The sequence below is a fragment of the Haemaphysalis longicornis genome, unplaced genomic scaffold (genome assembly GCF_048455015.1).
Source record: "Haemaphysalis longicornis isolate Haplotype H1 unplaced genomic scaffold, Haemaphysalis longicornis Haplotype H1 scaffold_9, whole genome shotgun sequence".
NCBI lineage: Eukaryota > Metazoa > Arthropoda > Arachnida > Ixodida > Ixodidae > Haemaphysalis > Haemaphysalis longicornis.
In genome coordinates this window covers 7,910,653-7,929,925 of record NW_027526460.1, presented here as the reverse complement: position 1 = coordinate 7,929,925, position 19,273 = coordinate 7,910,653, and the positions used below count along the sequence as shown (strand labels likewise).

At 48.6% G+C, this 19,273-nt stretch overlaps 1 protein-coding gene and 1 non-coding gene across 4 annotated transcripts in view; both read left to right on the top strand.

Moving 5' to 3' along the window:
• Bdg (sodium-dependent transporter bedraggled) overlaps window positions 1-19,273 on the top strand; it is a 210,753-nt gene that overhangs the window by 71,416 nt on the left and 120,064 nt on the right. Inside the window, exon 2 of one of the 3 annotated variants that reach the window (XM_077682551.1) lies at window positions 5,421-5,442. The exons of the other annotated variants lie outside the window; for them this stretch is intronic. The gene's annotated coding sequence lies outside the window, so the exon portion shown is untranslated. The remainder of the gene's footprint in view (window positions 1-5,420; window positions 5,443-19,273) is intronic. 3 annotated transcript variants of the gene reach the window in all.
• LOC144154019 (U5 spliceosomal RNA) lies at window positions 7,422-7,545 on the top strand. Its single transcript, XR_013319439.1, has one exon. It is a non-coding gene; the product is annotated as a U5 spliceosomal RNA (small nuclear RNA).

The window sequence follows — 19,273 nt, the reverse complement described above, 5'->3', positions numbered from 1 at the left end:
TGGGAATGCTGCTTGTTTGTGTACTGTATACGCGTGGGAACGGCGAGGTTGCGGTGGCTCCGTTGACTCCGATGACTCAGCCGCTGCTTGTAAACAAAGCATTAAAGGACTTTCGTGTTCGTATGCGGAACGGGTAGACTTGCTACTTATGTGCGGCGGGGATGCTGTTTCTGTGCACGCAACTGGCTAACTTGCGGTGGCTGCACTTAGCCGTTGTTTGTAAACAAAGAGTTAAAGGACCTTAGCTCCCCATTATTGCGATTCCCAGTGCGACTGTTTTTAAGCCAAAGGTCGAGACTCACAGATACAACGAAGCAGTCCGAACTTTTATTCGTTTATGCCGCGGCGGATAAGAATCTGGATGGATTCCTCGAGAGTCTGCAAACATCGCAGACAAAGGAAGGGTGATAGAAAGAGCTCGTTTTGCCAGACCTTATCAGTGCAACCGGTCAGTTGCGGAAGCCGGCAGATTTCGCAAGAATCTCAAGTGTGTTTTAGAGCGAAGGCACTTCTTATGCTCGAACCCGCTCCATTTCGAGGATGTATGGGGGAGCGTTACGGACGCTGCCGCCGTTGCTATGGGGCCAGCTGTCGGCGCAGCGGCGGAAAAAGAAGTGGGCTTGTCGGGGGGATATGGGGGAACGTGCACCGGCCTGACATTAGGCCTGCCGTAACGCTTAGAGGTCAAATCAAATACGTAACGCTTACGGGTACCACCGTCAAACGGTACCCGTAGCTTGACGTGAAATGAATAATTGAAGTTGCTTGGCCGGTCGCTAAGTTTAACGATTGGGTCGCAAACGATAGGCCCGACGGTGTAGCAGAAGGCCAAAAATATGAGACGACTTTGCTTACAGTGTTTGCAACACGTACACAGCACTCGTTGAATGCAGTACCAGTTTCATAAGGAGATTATTCTGACACAATTGGTCGATCAGGAAGAGGGCTAGGACCACCTGCACGATTTCGGGGCCTGGAATGGAAGGCTTATTTTGGCAGCACGCACAGTTTGAAAATACGCATTTTTACTGAAACCACAGCCAAGGTCCTGAAACCTGGAAACCTGTAGTGATGGTTATTTACGACAAAATGGTTTTCAGTAGAGCAGCTGCTGCAGGGTGTGAGGTTCTACAGCCAGAACTTCGGTGCTGTGGGGTTGGACGTTGGCTCTGGACTTTGGCTGAGCTGATGTGTGCTTTGGCGTTGGAGCTTGAGATAGTGAACTTTGGCTTTGAGTCAGGTTGCATGGGAGAAAGCTGCGCGTTTTAAACATATTTCTTTTAAGAAAGGGGCTTTGATTTTTTTTTTTTTGCACAACCAAGAGTCGAAAACTTTTGCCCGTAGAATCGCATTGACCCGCGCCACTTGGTAGACATGGCGCGACAACAGATATGGGCTCCATCTTTTCGCGAACCTTCGTGGACCTACGATGAGCCAGAAGCCTTCGTGTTGCAACCGCTGCTGGCGCAGCGAATAAGTTCCGTCAATACGGGGTGCCACGAACAGGGTGAATTCAGCATTTCTTTGCGTTCGATGTAATAACTAAAAAATGATGTTCAGGTTCAGAAAGACGTGCGCTCGCTGGCCGGTTTCGTAATCCCCGTAACCTCCTCGGCGGAAGCCCCGATTGTGCACGCAAAGAGAAGGGATCGGGCCCCGAGCCGACACCGCTTAGATTAGAAAGCCCGCGCACAGCGTCAAAGTTGTTGCCCTCGTACCGCTAGCATTCTAGTCCCCTGTCGCTACAATGCAGTACACGTCACCAGGCCAAGTCCGTGAGACAACGGAGTGAGCGGCCAGAGGTTGGGAGGAGGCGGGACACCGCGGGGTGCATTTTTGTTCGCGGGCGGCGAAGGAGCGCGCGCGCGGAAGTCCTTTTCAGTCAGCGGCCGTGCACGGTGATGCGGCGGCGTCCGCCGATCCGCTGGCGTGACAAGGCCGCCCGGTCAGTTGAGCGTGCCGGTCACGGGCGGCTCTGCGGGCTGCAAAGCGGCCGCCTTGCCCGAATCAAGGCTGCCGCTGCCGCCGGGCCGAAATAACACGGCTCGTGCTCTTGCGTGATATGCACGGGCCACGTCCGCTCTTTGACGATGCTCGCCTCGGACAGCCACCGTGGGCGTGGTCGCTCTTTTGCCCGTCTTCGCTGTCCCGTGCCTCAGATTAGCGTCAGCCACGGCGTCAGCCGCCCTCCCCTTTTTCTGCGGACGGCTGGGCTGACGCGCCGAGGTCCCCGTCGCGCTACACCCGCTGCTTCCACTTCAATTAGCGGCAGTGGGCTCTCCGTGGGGCCTACCTGGAGGAGCTAACCCCGAATACTCCGAAGGGGCACTATGTACGGATTTCGTCCCGGTTGGTTTGAACTGGTGCACACTTTCCCCGTAATTCTATCTGCGCTTGGAAAACTTGATTGCGCGAAGAGGAACTAATTTAGCGTTTATAGCTACAAGCCATAAATTGTCCTAAAAGCTCACTCAACCCGTCGGCGACGCCTGTTTGCACGAAGTGGCTCCGTTTCGCGTGATGGTGCACCGCAAATGGGGAAGGAGAGAGAGAGAGAGAAAGCTGTTTATCTGAACGTAAGGGGTTGGACCCACTAACGGCAGAGGAAGTACGAACCATGCGCTTGGGCGGAATCCTTCCTCACCCATCTGTTTGTTTTTCTGCCCGATAGAGAATAACACTGGGTTTGGTCATGTATGTCGGGCACCGGGCGCAAGTGACCCATGTTAAGTTTGTGCGCAAAATTAGTCTGCGTGCCTTGGTTCACGACTAGGACCCCCGGAAGCCTTGCATGTTATTTGGGACGTTGTAATACGCGAACTATTTACTAATCAGCAATGCACCTCGCGCTCATCTTTCCGCGTTTTTTTAAAGCTAGAAGCAGAATGTATGCCCAGCATTCAATAATTGTTTGCTTTAAGTTCCCCCATGTGAGCCCATTCGCGGTACCCTTCCTTGAAATTACTACGCGCAGAAAGTCCGTGCACACCGGTGGCCACTCATCAGCAGTTGTCCGCCTCGGCAGCGATGACGCGGCTCATTTTCATGTGGTCAGAATCGCTCAGCAGGATGATTCGGAGCCGGCCCCCAATGTAGCCGTAACCTATGGGAGTGATAAGGTGCGCTGGCTTTGTACAGCTGCTGTTTACTTCCTTGAGGTCCACTGCTGGGATTGAAGTCTAAAGTTGCCATGTTGTCTGGGCATTATTTGCGCGAATTTCTCCGTTCTGTCGAAGCAAATGATCCTTTTACAGCGAACGCCATAAATATCAGGAGTTATTGCGATAACGAGAATGCTGACTTCACAGCTACAGCTTCCCGGAGTGTCGGCGTGCCAGGTAACGGTTGTGTAAATGATTCGCAGTGGACAACGTACGCTCCAAAAAATTCGCAACGCAACACTACGGCAGCGCCGCTGTCCCCACCCTCCCTGAAAAAAGATTGCCTACGGAGACGGGGCAAATTGGCAGCCTTTTTCTTCCCCCTACGAGATGCAATACACAACACTGGGCTCCGTAGGCAGTCACTCTCAGACCGAATTTGGCTTCCCCTTGGGTATGACCGGCAACTGGAAGTACGGAGTGCCGCTCGTGTGTGGCCAGTTTCGCAGAGTGTAAGGGGAAGGAAACAGTCTCAGGCCAACACACGGGCTTCATTGGTCAATGTAACGGCCGCGATAATAAGCGCTGAACAAGGCAACGCCACACATCTGCACCAAATATCCATACGGGTTCCCGTGGGTTGCTAAGCGCAGCATGACAGCGTGCACCGTGCATTGATTACCACAGCACGTTGCAGCGGTTCCGTGCAGGCTCTCCTTTTCATCTACTCTTCGCCCATGCAAAATATTGCTGCGAGTGATGTACGTAGAAAGATCACCTTCATATATGCCAAGCTTCGTGGCCATTCAAAAGACAGATTTTACGTAGAAAAGCTGACACCATATCTTAAGATTGGTTTGAACAGTTATTCAAAGAACGAGGGAAACGTTAATTTACTCTAGAAACAAAGGACAGGACGCACGCTAAGAATGTATATCAGTTGGTAAGTGCACTCATATTGAGGGCACACCTCACCCACGCTTTCTCGTTCGTGCCGGGAACGTGTACTGCAAGCTCTCAGCGACAGAGCGGCAGTGGCGTTTCGGGGCCAGGGCTTTCACCCAGAGATCACTGCTCGAATGGACGTTTCCACTGATGGAACCATCAGCGGCCTCCGCGTGGCACGATTGTCTTTCTTACCGATTCCGTCCATGCTGTCGACAGTCGGACGAAGGTACGGCCTTTCCACGAGTCGTGTGCTGCTTCTGCGCTGCCTGTTGTTTTCTTTCTTTCGATACTCCCACGGTCGTTGACGATTTGTATATGACCTTGGAACATCGTCTAGCACCTGAGCAGAGCTTCGTTTTCGCGACAGAAGTAGTCAGACGGAAAAGATTACGTAAAGTGTGGGAGAGGGCATTCGTGCGAAGGATACAACATCAATTAAGGGTCACCTATCAGCGGAGAGGCATGTCTTACTGAGACAAAAGGAAAGCAGAAATATTTTGCTGACACCGTCTCTTACGCTTCGAAAAGTGCCGCAGACAAAATAAAAGGCTGTACCTTGGTGATCAAACCACAGATTCTCGGGTCAGGGACACAACAAGGGCGCATATCGATTGGGGCGTGACGTAGCGATGTACCCAGGCCACGCCTCGCTTAATCCTCTGTAGAGGCTTCTTTACAACGCAAGAGACGATTGCAGCCCCTGACCTTAGTCGGGGGCTGTATTCGGGGCCTGCAGTGACGCCGCCATTGCACAACTCGCGCGTAAAGCGGAATGCAGGCAAGGGGTTAGTTTATAAAAATATGCGAAACATTTTACTTACAGCCATTTCCTGTAACAGGAAACGGCTGTAACTCGTGCTTTGACGAAATCCTCTCAAAACAAACAATATGTCGTTATACTACCCAAACGACTACCCAGCCGAGAGGAGTTTTATTGCTACAGATAGCACGGACATCTATCAGCCGCATTATAATGCAAATAACGTAAAGCCACAACCTCCTAAGCCCTTCCAGTAGCATCATAAAGCCACCGTGAAGGGGACAGCCTCACGTTTGTTGGTTAGGATAAAACTAGTCCTCCCAAGTTTTATTAAGCTACTTAACTCCGAGGCATGCTAAATTACAAATTAAAAGCAGCCGAGTTTTGTTTGTTGCATCCGTTTTGCAGTTTCGCTGTCCAGCCATGGTCATAGCGTGGACTGGAGGCATTTTTTTTTAAGTCAGTGCAGAGTTGAGGGCGAACCCAGGATTTCTCCAGTGTGAGAATGCTTAAATTCCCTTGACCCTCGCTGTGCCTCTGACACTTGTTAACGTGCGCGAGTTTATGCGTCCGGGTCATTGCAATGTTCTTTCTTTATTTGCTCCTTGCAGGCAGCCCCCATCCCTGCCGGTGGTGAGTCGTCGTTTTCTGCAAACCTCTCATCCTGTTGTTTGCTCGGGTTGTTTTCTGAAAGAGAGCGGCAATGTCTTCAGACTGACGTGCCCAGGTTACTTTTATTTTACAGCAAAGCGAACGCATAACAGAAAACCGAACCTGCTGTGAGAAGTTTATAAGTTGAGCTTAAATGAATTCATTTCAGCCAGGTACTCCAAAATCCGCAAATATAATTTGCCGTTCGTGCTACTCCGATGTAAACAAATGGAGTGAAAATATTCACAATATTTGGGAGGAATGCACACGAAGGCGAGACACTTTTTACAGCGACAACTGCTAATGCGGAGCTACCGTGTCGTCGCGCCATCCAATGGCCCATACGGGAACGTCCTGTAAAGCGTGGTTTACTGCAAGTGCGGTCTTGATGATAGGAAGCCAACTTCCTAAAGGAGGTCACGAAAAGGCTCGATGTTAACAAAAAGCTCTACCAGCATTTTAACACGCACTAAGAGAAGCAAAAGCATGACAGTGTTATTTGCAAATACTATAATACCCCCCCCCCCCCCGTTCCCACGGAATCGGCGAGTACTTGCCCGAGGCAATGGACGATAAGGTGAGTGTAAACAACAAAAAGAACAACCAATTACAGACGGGTTGACCGTACCAACCACAGCATATGGTCCGAATGCACCATATACAGGGTGTCCCAGCTATCATGCACCAGGATTTAAAAAAAGAGAAATTGCGTAACTCGAAGAAAACCTAGTGCATAATGTTTGCAGTACTGTGAAGAATCGGAGAGTAATTTTCTCGTTAATGAGACTTAATTAATTAATTGTAATTAATTATCTAACTCGAGAAATACTGTCCTAATCACTAAAGTGTCAATGAGGCACTTGTAGGTAACCACGAGGGGCATCTAACTGCGCTATTTTCAGCGACGAACTAATTGCGTACTCATTTATTCTGACTGATAAAGGAAACCCGCGAAATATGAAAAATACCACGTGACGACGCTTACACGCGCATTGTAAAGCAGCGTCCCCAAACAAAGCTGATTGAAAGCAACTGCTTCGTGTGTTACCCGCCCGAAGACACAGCGCATGACCTTGATAATAGCATGCATGGAAGGAGCAGCAGCAGCAAGATTCGCGGGACGCGTGTGCAGATAAGGAACAAACTCGGTCGCGATTTCTTCTTTCTTTCTTTTGTCTATTTCATTCTGGCTAACTCAGAGGCAGCCTGTTTGAGGGCGTTGCTTTACGGTGCGCGCGGAGGCGCCGTCACGTGGTATTTTTCATATTTCGCGGGTTTCCTTTATCAGTCAGAATAAATGTGTACGCAATTAGTTAATCGCTGAAAATAGCGCAGTTAGATGCCCCTCGTGGTTACCTACAAGTGCCTCATTGACACTTTAGTGATTAGGAAAGTATTTCTCGAGTTAGATAATTAATTACAATTAGTTAATTCAGTCTCATTAAAGAAAAAAATACTGTGCGCTTCTTCACAGTACTGCAAACATTATGCACCTGGTTTCTTTCGAGTTACGCCTTTACTCTTTTTTTAAATCTTGGTGCATGATAGCTGGGACACCCTGTATGTTCCTTCTTATAAGGCGTTGTATAATATGCCGCCGGGGGAATGTGTTACTTTACGGTACGTAACACTTTGCAGGCCTTGGACGCACTCAGGCAACAGAGTGCGTGCACGGAATTTTTGTGGCCGACATTCCTAGTGCTTGCGCACCAAGTTTATTTATTTATTTATTTATTTATTTATTTATTTATTTATTTATTTATTTATTTATTTATTTATTTATTTATTTATTTATTTATTTATTTATTTATTTATTTATTTATTTGAATATTTGAATATTTGAGTTGCTAAGCCATTTTGCAATGCGTTTTCGAATACAGTTCGGCGGGCATGCGCAGAGGCGAACCTGATACAGGTTGCCGAGGACATGTACGCTTGAGCCTCTCCTCAGGCTCTCCTCAATGCTCAGGCCTCTCCTCAATTTCCAATTGCGATTTGATCTTTCGCCTTTTGCTAGAGATCACCGTTTGCAGGGCCTACTAATGAGCTTACAAAACAATTTCATGTGGGTTAAGGTGTGGACGTGGAAGCGTGAGCGTCATCGTTTTCTCTTCGTGTATTTTCCTTCATCTCTCCATTAAGTCTAGTAAGGTGCTCGTCTAATCACCTCTGTTAGGCCTTAGACTTAGCATTTGGCCTCCCCAGCGTTAAGCTCAGCGAACTGCCAAGCAAGGTCAATCTCATTGTACGCCAAGAGTAGGGTACCGCTTGACGATGTTACGTTTCAAAGCGCGACGTCAGGCCTAACGTCACCACGGGGTATGCCCGTGTTTCCCCCCTTGTCCCGCTGCGCCGCCAGCAGTTCGACTGGCTCCTTGGCAGCGGCGACGCCGTTGCTGATGCTTTATCTTACATCCGAGAAATCCAGGGGAGCAGGGTAGAAGTATGCCCGTTGACGCAACTTATAGTGTTACCGAAAGTTCCCCATTCGTCAACGACATCTTGAAGTTTTTGCAAGATGACCACGCCCATGAGGGCAGGGCGGCTTGGTCACTAGACCCAAATGTGTCCACCACGGGCACAAATAACTTGCACGTGCGCTGAGTTGCCATTTCGAAACATTGCAGTTTACTCTCTCGAATCGCGTTGTCATAGCCACTTCAAGAAGGCACCGTGGTCATCTCCTCGATATTGGGCAAGTGGTCTACAAATATTCTGTTCATTTCTCAGTTCTTCTGTGCTATTGCTACGTTACGGGATCCTCCTTGCCCGTAACGTATAGCGGTGTCGGTCGAACAGCCAAACGCCCATATATATATATATTGTAACGAGGGTAATGAACAAATGCAATAGACGCAATATGCCATCCAGACATCGGGGTATGTGCCTCACCAGCATAGCCCATATAGGATTATGCCAAATCCCCACACGGGGATATGCGCCAAAGAGGTGTCAGGGAAGACGATGAACCCCAGGACGTGCATGCGCCAGAAACGCGCTTGGTGATCGCAATGCTCAGACCTGCTTTATCCATCGGCTTCGCTCCTGCAATTAAACAACCTCAACCGGCTACCGGCGTGTCGGCTGTCTTCTTGACAATATATATATATATATATATATATATATATATATATATATATTTATATATATATATATATATATATATATATATATATATATATATATATATAGTAAGGAAATGAGGGGCTCGTTGAGGAAATACAGAAAGATAGGTCGGCAGTCTACAACGCCAAAGGAGGCATAGGGGTTTGGTTAGGCTTTTTTTTTACTACGGTTAATGAAGTAAACATTTTTTTTAAATATACGGAGGAAAGAAAGAAAGAAAAACACGCGCCCAGAGTGGGGACCGAACCCACGCCTTTCGATTAGATATAAATAGCCCAGAAAGTGAAGGAGAACACAGTCGCCCAGACAGCCGAATTGGTAAGCCATTCGAGATCTAATCGAAAGGCGTGGGTTCGGTCCCCACTCTGGGCGCGTGTTTTTCTTTCTTTCTTTCCTCCGTATATTTAAAAAAATGTTAACTTCATTAACCGTAGCAAAAAAAGAGCCTAACCAAACCCCTATGCCTCATTTGGCGTTGTAGACTGCCGACCTATCTTTCTGTATTTCCTCAACGAGCCCCTTATTTCCTTACTATATATATATATATATATATATATATATATATATATATATATATATATATATATATATATATATATATATATAACGAATTAAAATACGAAATGAGGGGCTCGTAGAAATAACACAGAAATAAGGGTTGGCAGTCAAGAAAACCTCAGAAAGCAAAGGGGAGGCTGTGGCAGGTCACCGAAACAGACAAAGAATCTGGAAAGAAAGAAAGCGGAGAAAAAATGCCCGCCAGTCGGGATCCGAACCCACGACCTCCAGAATACCGGTCTGGTGCGATGACCACTACGCTACCGGCGGGGCTATTTTCGCCTCCACTTTCTGGGGTATTTATGTTAAGGTATTTTTGTTTCCTGCGCTTGGGGGTGGTAGCAAGCGCAGCTCGGACACTCGGGGTGAAGGAGACCTTTTTTACCCCCGGACCATGACGCGAGAGTCTACGACATGTCGAGAGTGGCCGGCCAGCGTTGTACCCTCTTAAGCACCCTATAGCACCAAGGCTGCCAGAACAGAGGCCCTTGCAGTGCATATAGGGAATCAGAATAGGAAATGAGGGGATCGTTGAAAATAAGACAGAAATAAAGGTTGGCAGTCAAGAAAACCTCGGAAGGCAATGTGGTAGGTCATTGAAACCACATTCTCCCCTTTGCCTTCCGAGGTTTTCTCTACTGCCAACCCTTATTTCTGTCTTGTATATATATATATATATATATATATATATATATATATATATATATATATACAAGAGAAGAAAAACTTCGAACAAGGTAAAAGCACGATATATATATATATATATATATATATATATATATATATATAGTAAGGAAATGAGGGGCTCGTTGAGGAAATACAGAAACATAGGTCGGCAGTCTACAACGCCAAAGGAGGCATAGGCCTCCTTTGGCGTTGTAGACTGCCGACCTATGTTTCTGTATATATATATATATATATATATATATATATATATATATATATATATATTGTGAGGCCGTAGATAGCAGGCGACCAGACCGTGGCTTCGTAGCTCCTTTATTCGGAGGCGAGTCGACTAGAACGCAAGATGGCGATCAAGCCCCAGCACTGTTGATGATCTCCGAAGAAGCGGGCTCGTCGATGATGATGAGTTTGTACAGGAAATGAAGAAGTGATCACCTCAAGCCGGTGGTGATGATAGTGGGCAATTGCTACCTATGGTGGCATACAGGCTGTAGCCTCAAACAAAGCTCACACTAATGCCCCCTCTTGGGAAAAGCGGCCGCCTGCCGTAGGCAGGATCACGGCGAGTGAAGGCCTTAAGCCGGGACACGTGTACAATCTCTGTACCGCGACGACGACGGTCCGAAGTTCCACAAACTGGGGTGACGCGATAATTGACTGGTGAGGTCGCCTCGAGAATCTTGTAAGGACCAAGGAAGCGGTGTAAAAATTTCTCGCAGAGGCCGGCAACGCGAACCGGTATCCAGATCAAGACTTCGTCACCAGAGGAGAAGTAAACAGATCGATGAGCAGTGTCATAGCGTTGTTTGCGGTCCTGTTGACTAGCTTCAGTGCGCGTGCGAGCAAGCTGGCGGCAATGTGCGATGCGAGAAACGAATTGTTCGGGGGACGATGCAGAAGGGGAAACCGGAGCGGTAAAGAAGCAGGTATCCAAAGTGTATGAAGGGTGCCGACCGTACACAAGGTAGAATGGGGTGTATCCTGTGGTGCGTTGAACTGCGGTGTTGAAGGCAAAAGTAACAAAAGGTAGGATAGTGTCCCAATTTCTGTGATCAGGCTGTATGTACATCGACAGCATGTCGGAAAGAGTGCGGTGAAAGCGTTCCGTAAGTCTGTTAGTTTGAGGATGGTAACTTACGTGTTACGTGGCGGCAGTAGAGACGACATGAACGATGAGACAGTCCAACGATGTATTTACAGCTTATTTACATGGCGGCAAGCTCCTCTTTAACCATCTCGCGAAGGCCAGGAGCAGGAGATGTTGAGGGGACACCATGTGTGCAGTGAGAGACGTCGCCATACATTTCCTCGCGAACTATAGCGCGAATCATCGCACGAAGTTGTTGTTCGTCTCCAAGATGATGAGTAGACGCCATGTCCCGTGGAAGGCGGATCGACTGACATCCGTCGAGACGCTGACAAGTAGAGATTACGTCTGATACAGTGTCCAGGTTCTGAAGGACAAGTGCGTTGAACGCGAACTCGCCGATCCCCTTCAGAATGTGACGGACACGGTCGGACTCCTGCATATCTTTGTCGACGCGGCGGCACAGTGCTAGAACATCTTCGATGTACGAGGTATAGGTCTCGTTAGCTTGCTGCATGCGGACATCCAGTATCCTCTTTGCGTTGTCGCTCCGAGCTTTAGTGGAGCCAAAAATCTTTCGCAGCTCCGTAGTGAAGCCAGCCCAGTCGGCAAAGTCGTGTCGGTGGTTTAAATACCATGTCTCAGCGACTTGCTTAAGAGAGAAGCCAACGTTCAACAGTTTGTTGTGATCATCCCACCTATTGAACTGGCTGACGCGGGTGTAACTGTCCAGCCACTCCTCCACGTCTTCTCCCCGAAGACCATAGAAGTGGGGCGGGTCGCGCTGGGGGCTGGTCACGATGCACTGCAGGGGCGCTGAAACAGCGCCACTGGGAGTATCTTGCGACATGGGCATTGGTCCCGAGGGCAAGCGGCGACCGGAACGGAGCTCCAGGGGTGTCGAAGGAGAGGTACAGGTCGGGATCGAGTTGCAGCTCCACCACTTGTGAGGCCGTAGATAGCAGGCGACCAGACCGTGGCTTCGTAGCTCCTTTATTCGGAGGCGAGTCGACTAGAACGCAAGATGGCGATCAAGCCCCAGCACTGATGATGATCTCCGAAGAAGCGGGCTCGTCGATGATGATGAGTTTGTACAGGAAATGAAGAAGTGATCACCTCACGCCGGTGGTGATGATAGTGGGCAATTGCTACCTATGGTGGCATACAGGCTGTAGCCTCAAACAAAGCTCACACTAAATATATATATATATATATATATATATATATATATATATATATATATATATATATATATATATATATATATATATATATATATATATATATATATATATATCAGGAAAACACCTAATTATTGCACGTAATTCACCCTACAGGTTCAAAGGCCCTGAAAGAGTAAGGATTGCCGGTTGCCCATTGCTCGCGGGTGGGGAGAATAGTGAAGTCGCTGAAATGGTTTAGTCAAAGTCGTTTAGTAAAGGACCAAGATCCAAAGTAAGAAAACCCTATTTCTTTTTTTTTTTTTTTTTTTTGCAAATTAGCGCCAAAGGAGCAGAAAAGAACGCGCAAAAGGGAGCACGACGCAGAAGAGCGGAGCCGCGCCCGTAGAAAGAAACCAGTCGTCGGAGTCGGCGGACTCCCGCGGCCGCCCTGGGATTGGCCGACGCTCCTTTTATGGATCATCTGCTATTCCTTCTCATTCAGACCGTGACCGGAGTGGGAAAAGAGAGTCGCGCTGGCCGCAACTCAACAGAAGCGACGTACGCGTGCCCACTGCGCACACCTCGCTGCCCAACAGAACAAAGTGGCTCAACAGTCGGCCATTCCGAGTTTCAGGCCGAGGCGAGGACAACGCCACCATCCGTGCGACACAGCTTCTCGGCTCGCTTGCTACGCCTAGTTCTTTCGCTCTTGTTTTCCCCTCGAGTCGTTCGCGCCTCAAGGCGCGACATCCTTCTTTTTAGCTAGACAAATCGTAACAGCCAAGTTGACGCGCCGCATTTTGTGCGCTGGTACCGTTTTTAAGGCCTGTTATGAGGGTGGTCGTCGATAAAAGCGCGGCTACGAAAGAAAGGGTCGCAAAAAAAAAAAGAAGAAATGCGGAGGCCGTTCGCTGTAGCACTCATGCATACCGCATGCAATCCACGACGCGCAAGAAAAGGATTGAAACTTTCGCTGGGCGTTCCTTTTGGGACCGTCTTATAGTGTTTCGGAGTGTCTTTGCCCCAGAGCGCCCTTACTCTGAGGCAAGATTGAAGTTCGAAGAAAGGCATCCTGCGGGCTTTTCTTTTATTTTGTGTTATGAGTACATTTTTTTCTTCTCTCTCTCCTTATTTTTAGAGTCGAGGGAATGGTTTCTGCACTCACATGGGCTAACGACTACACAGCCGCGTAACGAGCACGTTTGCATTCTCCGAAAGCGCCTAAGAAGACGTGGAATAGATATAAACGCGACTTTACGAGAACTGTGCGAGTTCAGTACCACATAGATATGTTGGGATTAGCCAGACTTCACAAATTTGCACCAGCGTCGCATGGCGGCTGAATTTTGAGAATTGGTGCTGCCACACAACCCACATTCCGATCGTTAGGCAGGCATACGAGACACGCTTAAAGCAGGCGCAGTTTTTGAACTCCATACTAAACGCGAATCTCTGAATACAATGGAAACTGCGTAATGAATCCGGTGTGAACAACACCAGACTTTTCACTTTGTAAGACATATAATCGTTTCACGTTAAAAGTAGCCGATTGGGACAGAGCATATCTGATTAGACACGTACGTTTAACAGTGCAACCGCAGCGATGGCTCTGAGGTACAACACTCGCCTCGTACGCGAGAGGTACCACCGTACCGGGTTCGAATCTTCGTACCGCCGGGCACCCACCGGTTTCTTTGATGGGTACAGGCGTCCCTGGTCGAGTGTGGACCCTTGAAAGGGGAATTCATGCCTGGAAAGCTGCCTTTACCCTCGCGAGGGACTCCTGACCTTTTTCACCTATGACCGGCCTGGCGCTCGGCCCTTGTGTGGGACCACAACGCAGTTCATTAGGCTTGTACGGGAAATATGGACGGCTGAGAAAATGCAGGCACTTCTTTTTGATATTCCAGTGACTTCTCACATACCCTTCTGCAAATCTTTTTTTCTTCTTCCTAATTTTGTTTCTACTTCATATAAAATATATGTAAATGCTAAGCCAGGCTGATCATATGGTCTATCTGTCGACACCGCCCTGGCGCAGTCCCTGCGTGCGCTTTGGTGCGAACTGGATTTAGCGCTCACGGCAAAATGCTTGTCGCCCTAACATGAGAACCTAAAAACAGTCGTGAACTGCTCGTAACCGCGCAAAGCCAGAGGGGCGTGGCCATATCCCGTAGCATTATCTCCATGACGAGTATGACTCTACAGTTCACAATTGTACATAGTGATCACTGATCAGTATACAATAGTGCAGGGCAGATCGTTCCGGCGCGCACTGCTCAACTTTCACTAGCTGCGAAAATTTGGTTAAGGAAATGTTTAATTTGTTTTGGCCACTAGAAAAGCAGGAATTCGGTTTTGATTCGGCTTGGAAGCAAATAGCGTGTTTTATTAAGGTCTTGTTTGTAGAAAAAGGGTATTCTTTTTAAATTGCATTGGTATGATCTGTACGCGGGAGTGTCTTTTTTTTTTTTAATTATCTGTTGCGGCCGTGGGTTCGGTCCGCGGCTTCACGCTAATGCGGAGCCGGCAAAGTGAATTTCGGCGAAAGAGAAATCGTTACGCGTGACAGCCTGCGCATCTTTTGTCGCAGTCTCGCCTCGGGGCATGGCGCGACCGGCCGCTACCGCGCGTATAGATAGGGTCGATGTATCGCGCGGCAACGGGACTGCCCCGGCCGCTGTCTTGTCCCAGGGTCAGGCTTTAGCCAGCCGCGGCCAAACTTATTTTTTATAGGTCTACGAACACAAAAAAACGAAGGGATAAAAGAGACGGTAGAGATGAGAGAGAGAGAGGCGGCCGGTGTTTGTGGCGGAGGCGTCAAGTTTGTTGTGGTTCTCCGTCGCCATGGCCACGGTCAGCGACGGTGGCTTCCACGGTGGCCACGGTTGCGAAGGACGCGCCCGATCGGGATCGCCCCGGCACCGACGACGGCGAGTGGCCTTCGCGCGGGGAGCGGCCATTGATCAACCGGCCGCGTCCCTTGCTTCCATAGCGGCCCGCGCCCAGATTGGAGGGGGTCAACAAGAGCGCATATCGCTTGATTGCGCCGCCATGGGCGTTCGCGGAAGCCGCCCGCCTTGCCCCCGCGTGTGTACGTGGTGACACTGGTTAGCCTTTCGAAGCAGCCGGACGAAAACTCGCGCTGGGTCAATTATTCTGAGGACCGGCTAGCCGAATTTCCTTTCGGGGGACGGGCACCTTTGCCTGGAAAGTGTGTATGGGTAGTCAGCGCGATGACCAAACAAAACTAAACAAAACGTAGATGTGTGGGCCTATGGGATCAAATATATATTCTGGTGGCCACCCAATTAGTGCTAATTAAACTATAATAATAAATGATGGGAATATAGCACGAAATCAACATGACGAAGCATGACGAGGTATTGAGACAAATCAAATAAAATTGTGGTATAATGCACCGACACTACACGCCTGCACTAAGAGGCACGTCGTGCGGGAGGTGTTATTGAGGCCACCTCGAGGCGAACACGCTAAAATGTGTAAAAGGATGGCCGATATTTGTTGAGCATGACGTCGTATTGGCGAAATAAATGAGCGTTTCGGTTGGTTCAGGAACCATTTGAATAGCTACTCGGGATTATTACACACAAGTGAGGATTTTTATTGGAGAACACATAGGAAAAATTTCAGATCTGTCCGTTTGTCTGCGTCTGTCCATTGAACGGCGCGAGAAAAAAAAATAGAGTGACAACGGTAACGAATGGCTGGAAACATCGGATCCTATAGGACAAGAGAGACACAATGCTTATGCTATTTCCTTTGAATTCCTATACTGTATATCACTAATTACCTGCTGGCGCTGTTTAAGATGCTACATGTGCGCAGGCGTTGAAATCGATTGGTGAAACCTTCGTTGTAACAAATTCCTTGGTGCAGTAAGCTGTAGTAGTTCGTTAAATGCAAGTACGGTTTCTCCACTGTGCGCAGTGTAGACTATGAGACACTTGGAATAAAGCGAAGTTTTAAATAAAGCGATTTCTTTATGACATCAATTTATTGCAGTTTTGTTTGTTTGAAACGTTTATTTGGACGTGGTTCTCGACTTACTTCATGCGGTGAAAAGTGCTTGGAGAGGGAGGAGGGCTAGAGGACAGGGTGTGTGACCCAGGGACGATGCGCTTCGGTCCGTTGGAATGCAGTACGAAGGCGACGGATGTGCGCAGTGTCTACTCCCCCCGCGACGCGTATGACCAAAGGGTGAAAGCACTCCTGCTGAGGTCTGAGCGGCCTAGAGAAAGTAGACTTCGAAGAATACGATGAATGGGGCATGTCCAGACGATATGTTCAGCTGTCGCTGATGTACCGCATTTCGTGCAGTTTCCTTGTTCAGGGTCACTCCGGTATAATTTCTGGTGCAGGTACGGACTTTTTAATACGCCTGCCTGCGCATGACGTATGATGGCTTCTTATTTGTGAAAGAGGCTATAAGGCAAGTTTCAGCAAGTTTCGTCCGGATTATTTCATTTCAAAGAGGACCTTCGTAAAGCTTGGCCCTGGCACGACTTACGGCGGCATCCATCTTCACCTGGCACGTGGAGATGGATGTAAAAAAGGTCTTGGATGTAGAATGTCACCATGTAGAAAGACCTGAGTTATGGCTGGAGAAAAGGGCCGCGTAAAACAGTGACAACTGTTTCTCCCGCTGCCTCGCATTCCCTCCTGTTTTTAGTGATGTTGTCGTGGCCCGGGATTCGTGCGATTTCAATGCCGTGCCCTTTTTTCTCGTACGCGTGGCACCGACGTACGAATCCGCTTAACCGTGCACGTGGCGCTCGATGTTTCTCGCCTGGAATTCTCGAAAGGCGTCTGCGAGTCTGCATGTGCCGCGTATAAGTGGCCGTTTCCTGTCAGTTGTTCTCGGCGATGTGCTTCGTTGCGCCGAGGATGGTTAAAAATTCGAGATCGCGAACGGTTCTGCCAGGGCCGGGGTTATACGACTACGCTTGCTCCACGTGCAGATTGAGCCAGGCCGTGGCGGCGTGAGAGCATTCTTCGTTTTGAGCAGCGTCTGTCTAAACATGCAGAGTGGTCTTGAGAGTTCATATTGCTGAAGACACGACCTTCATGTCTGTTAGCGCCCTTCGCTCTAGGCTTCAGGTGTTCGGTTGCCATGCTAAGAGGCAAAGGGACGCGATCCGTGAGGTCCTTGGGCTTCCATGAATGGGGGCGTAGAGGGTGGTACAGTTTTAAAGGGCGTACGTAGTTTGCTGCTTCGCTCTCGTGGAAGTAGACGTTGCCCACGGATGCTGCGGAAGAATACGGAGCATCGGTTCGTCACCCTTTCCCCTCCCCTTTCATTGGCTGAGGGCTTTATGGTAGGCTTTCGAGAAAGTGCGCAAATATATTATCAATGGCAAAAAAATTACCCTGCACATACGCGACAAAAATAACGTCAGATACACCATATTAAATTTTTTTAAAAAAGATGACAAATGGGCTGGGTCTGCTCTTCTATTCACTGACGCCAGCTTCTGATAGGCCAGCACTTCAAGGAGTTCGTGAAATGCAGTCAAGTTTTCCGAAAAGCAAGCAAGTACGATTCCCACCACGGCTCCCTGCTCCCCCACCACCTTTTTTGTCAACTTCATTCTAGATGTGAGATGAATGCACGTTTAGTACAGCCCCACAAAGCAACACTGAAAAGCTCAGTGTCATGCTGTGTGCCGTGGCCTTGGCAATGCATGCCCCACTCTGTCATCATGAACTTGAAGATTTCTTCCATATACACGCCAACAATGTCGGTTATCTTTGCTCGTAAAATGGAGTCCTGCCGTCTGAGAAGAGCCCAAGGCAATGCATGTTTACTCGTAACTAAGCGCTGGCTAACGTGGCGTAATATCAGATCTCTGCAATAAGAGGCCTAATAAAGGTGCGGTGCTCACTTCATTAAGTCAAATACGTCAAATGATACTTGCATGTCTGGTTTAGCTAACACCAAAGGTACTATTTCTGCATCTTCAGTTGCATCTTCTTGATTTTGGTAATAACCACAGGCGGGATTTTCAAAAGAAAAATAAGTTGTGCTTGATTCCTCTGTCATAGAAATCGGTAACACGAAAGTGAAATGTGCAGCAAAATCTGCAGCTGAGCATGATTTGCGGGTCGGTGGCTGTCTTGTGGGTGCGCTTGGCGAACGACGTCCTGCTGACGGGTCGCTTTGGCAAAGGTGTACTGGCGTCATTTCCATGACGGATATGACGTCAGTGAAATCTTGGTGAATACCGGCATAGAACATTTTCGTGTTAAAATATAAAACCCGAAAACGAACAACCCTAAGTATAACGTACTCTTTAGTACTAAAGGTTGCTTCCCCGCAAGAAGACCCTGTGTGCAGGGGTGCACCCTTTACAGGCCGCCTGCTTCGTTGTAGTGGCGTCATTTCCGTGACGGATATGACGTCAGTGAAATCTTCGTGTATCTGGGAATAAAACACTTTCGTATTTAAAAAAAAAGTGGCACTGCTGCAAATCGTATAGTGACCCTAAAGCATGCATCAGTATAAACGTACCATCTGACGAGAATGTTGTCTGCCACGTTTCTTCAGGTTTTTGAAGCAGGCCAGAAAAGGGAGCAGCGACGGTCGAGGCTTGGCGAGGATCATGAAACTGGATGGATGGCTGATCGACACTTGTGTCTTGTTTCGTGGTACCTCGTCAGGATAACTCGAACATAACATCGGCCGCAGGCACATAGCTCAATGAAACCCGGAATAGAATGTGAAGGGGGAGGGGGGAATAACTCCAGACACAGAAAAAGAAGGGTTCTAACTGTCGGGCTACCTTCGATCGTCATTGGGCGACTGAGGCGCCTTTGTTTTACGACCTCGGGGATACGAATGATGGCGTTCTTGGAGCATGAACTGAAGTGTCCGAGGAAGTGGGTGGCAGGGCGCGAAAAAGGCTGCGCTGTGTGCGCGCTGCGATGGCCGTCGTCACCTCCGGCGATAATTGCCGCCGCGGCTAACGAGTCGTCTTGTGTAAGTCATACCCCCCAGCAACGAGCTCCCCTTTCGAAATTTTGCACGGAGAGGGGGGAGAGAGAGAGAGAGAGAGAGAGAGAGAGAGAGAGAGAGAGAGAGAGAGAGAGAGAGAGAGAGAGAGAGAGAGAGAGAGAGAGAGAGAGGAAACGCTCTTTTGTTTCGTCTTGAAGCACGTATTATGCATATATG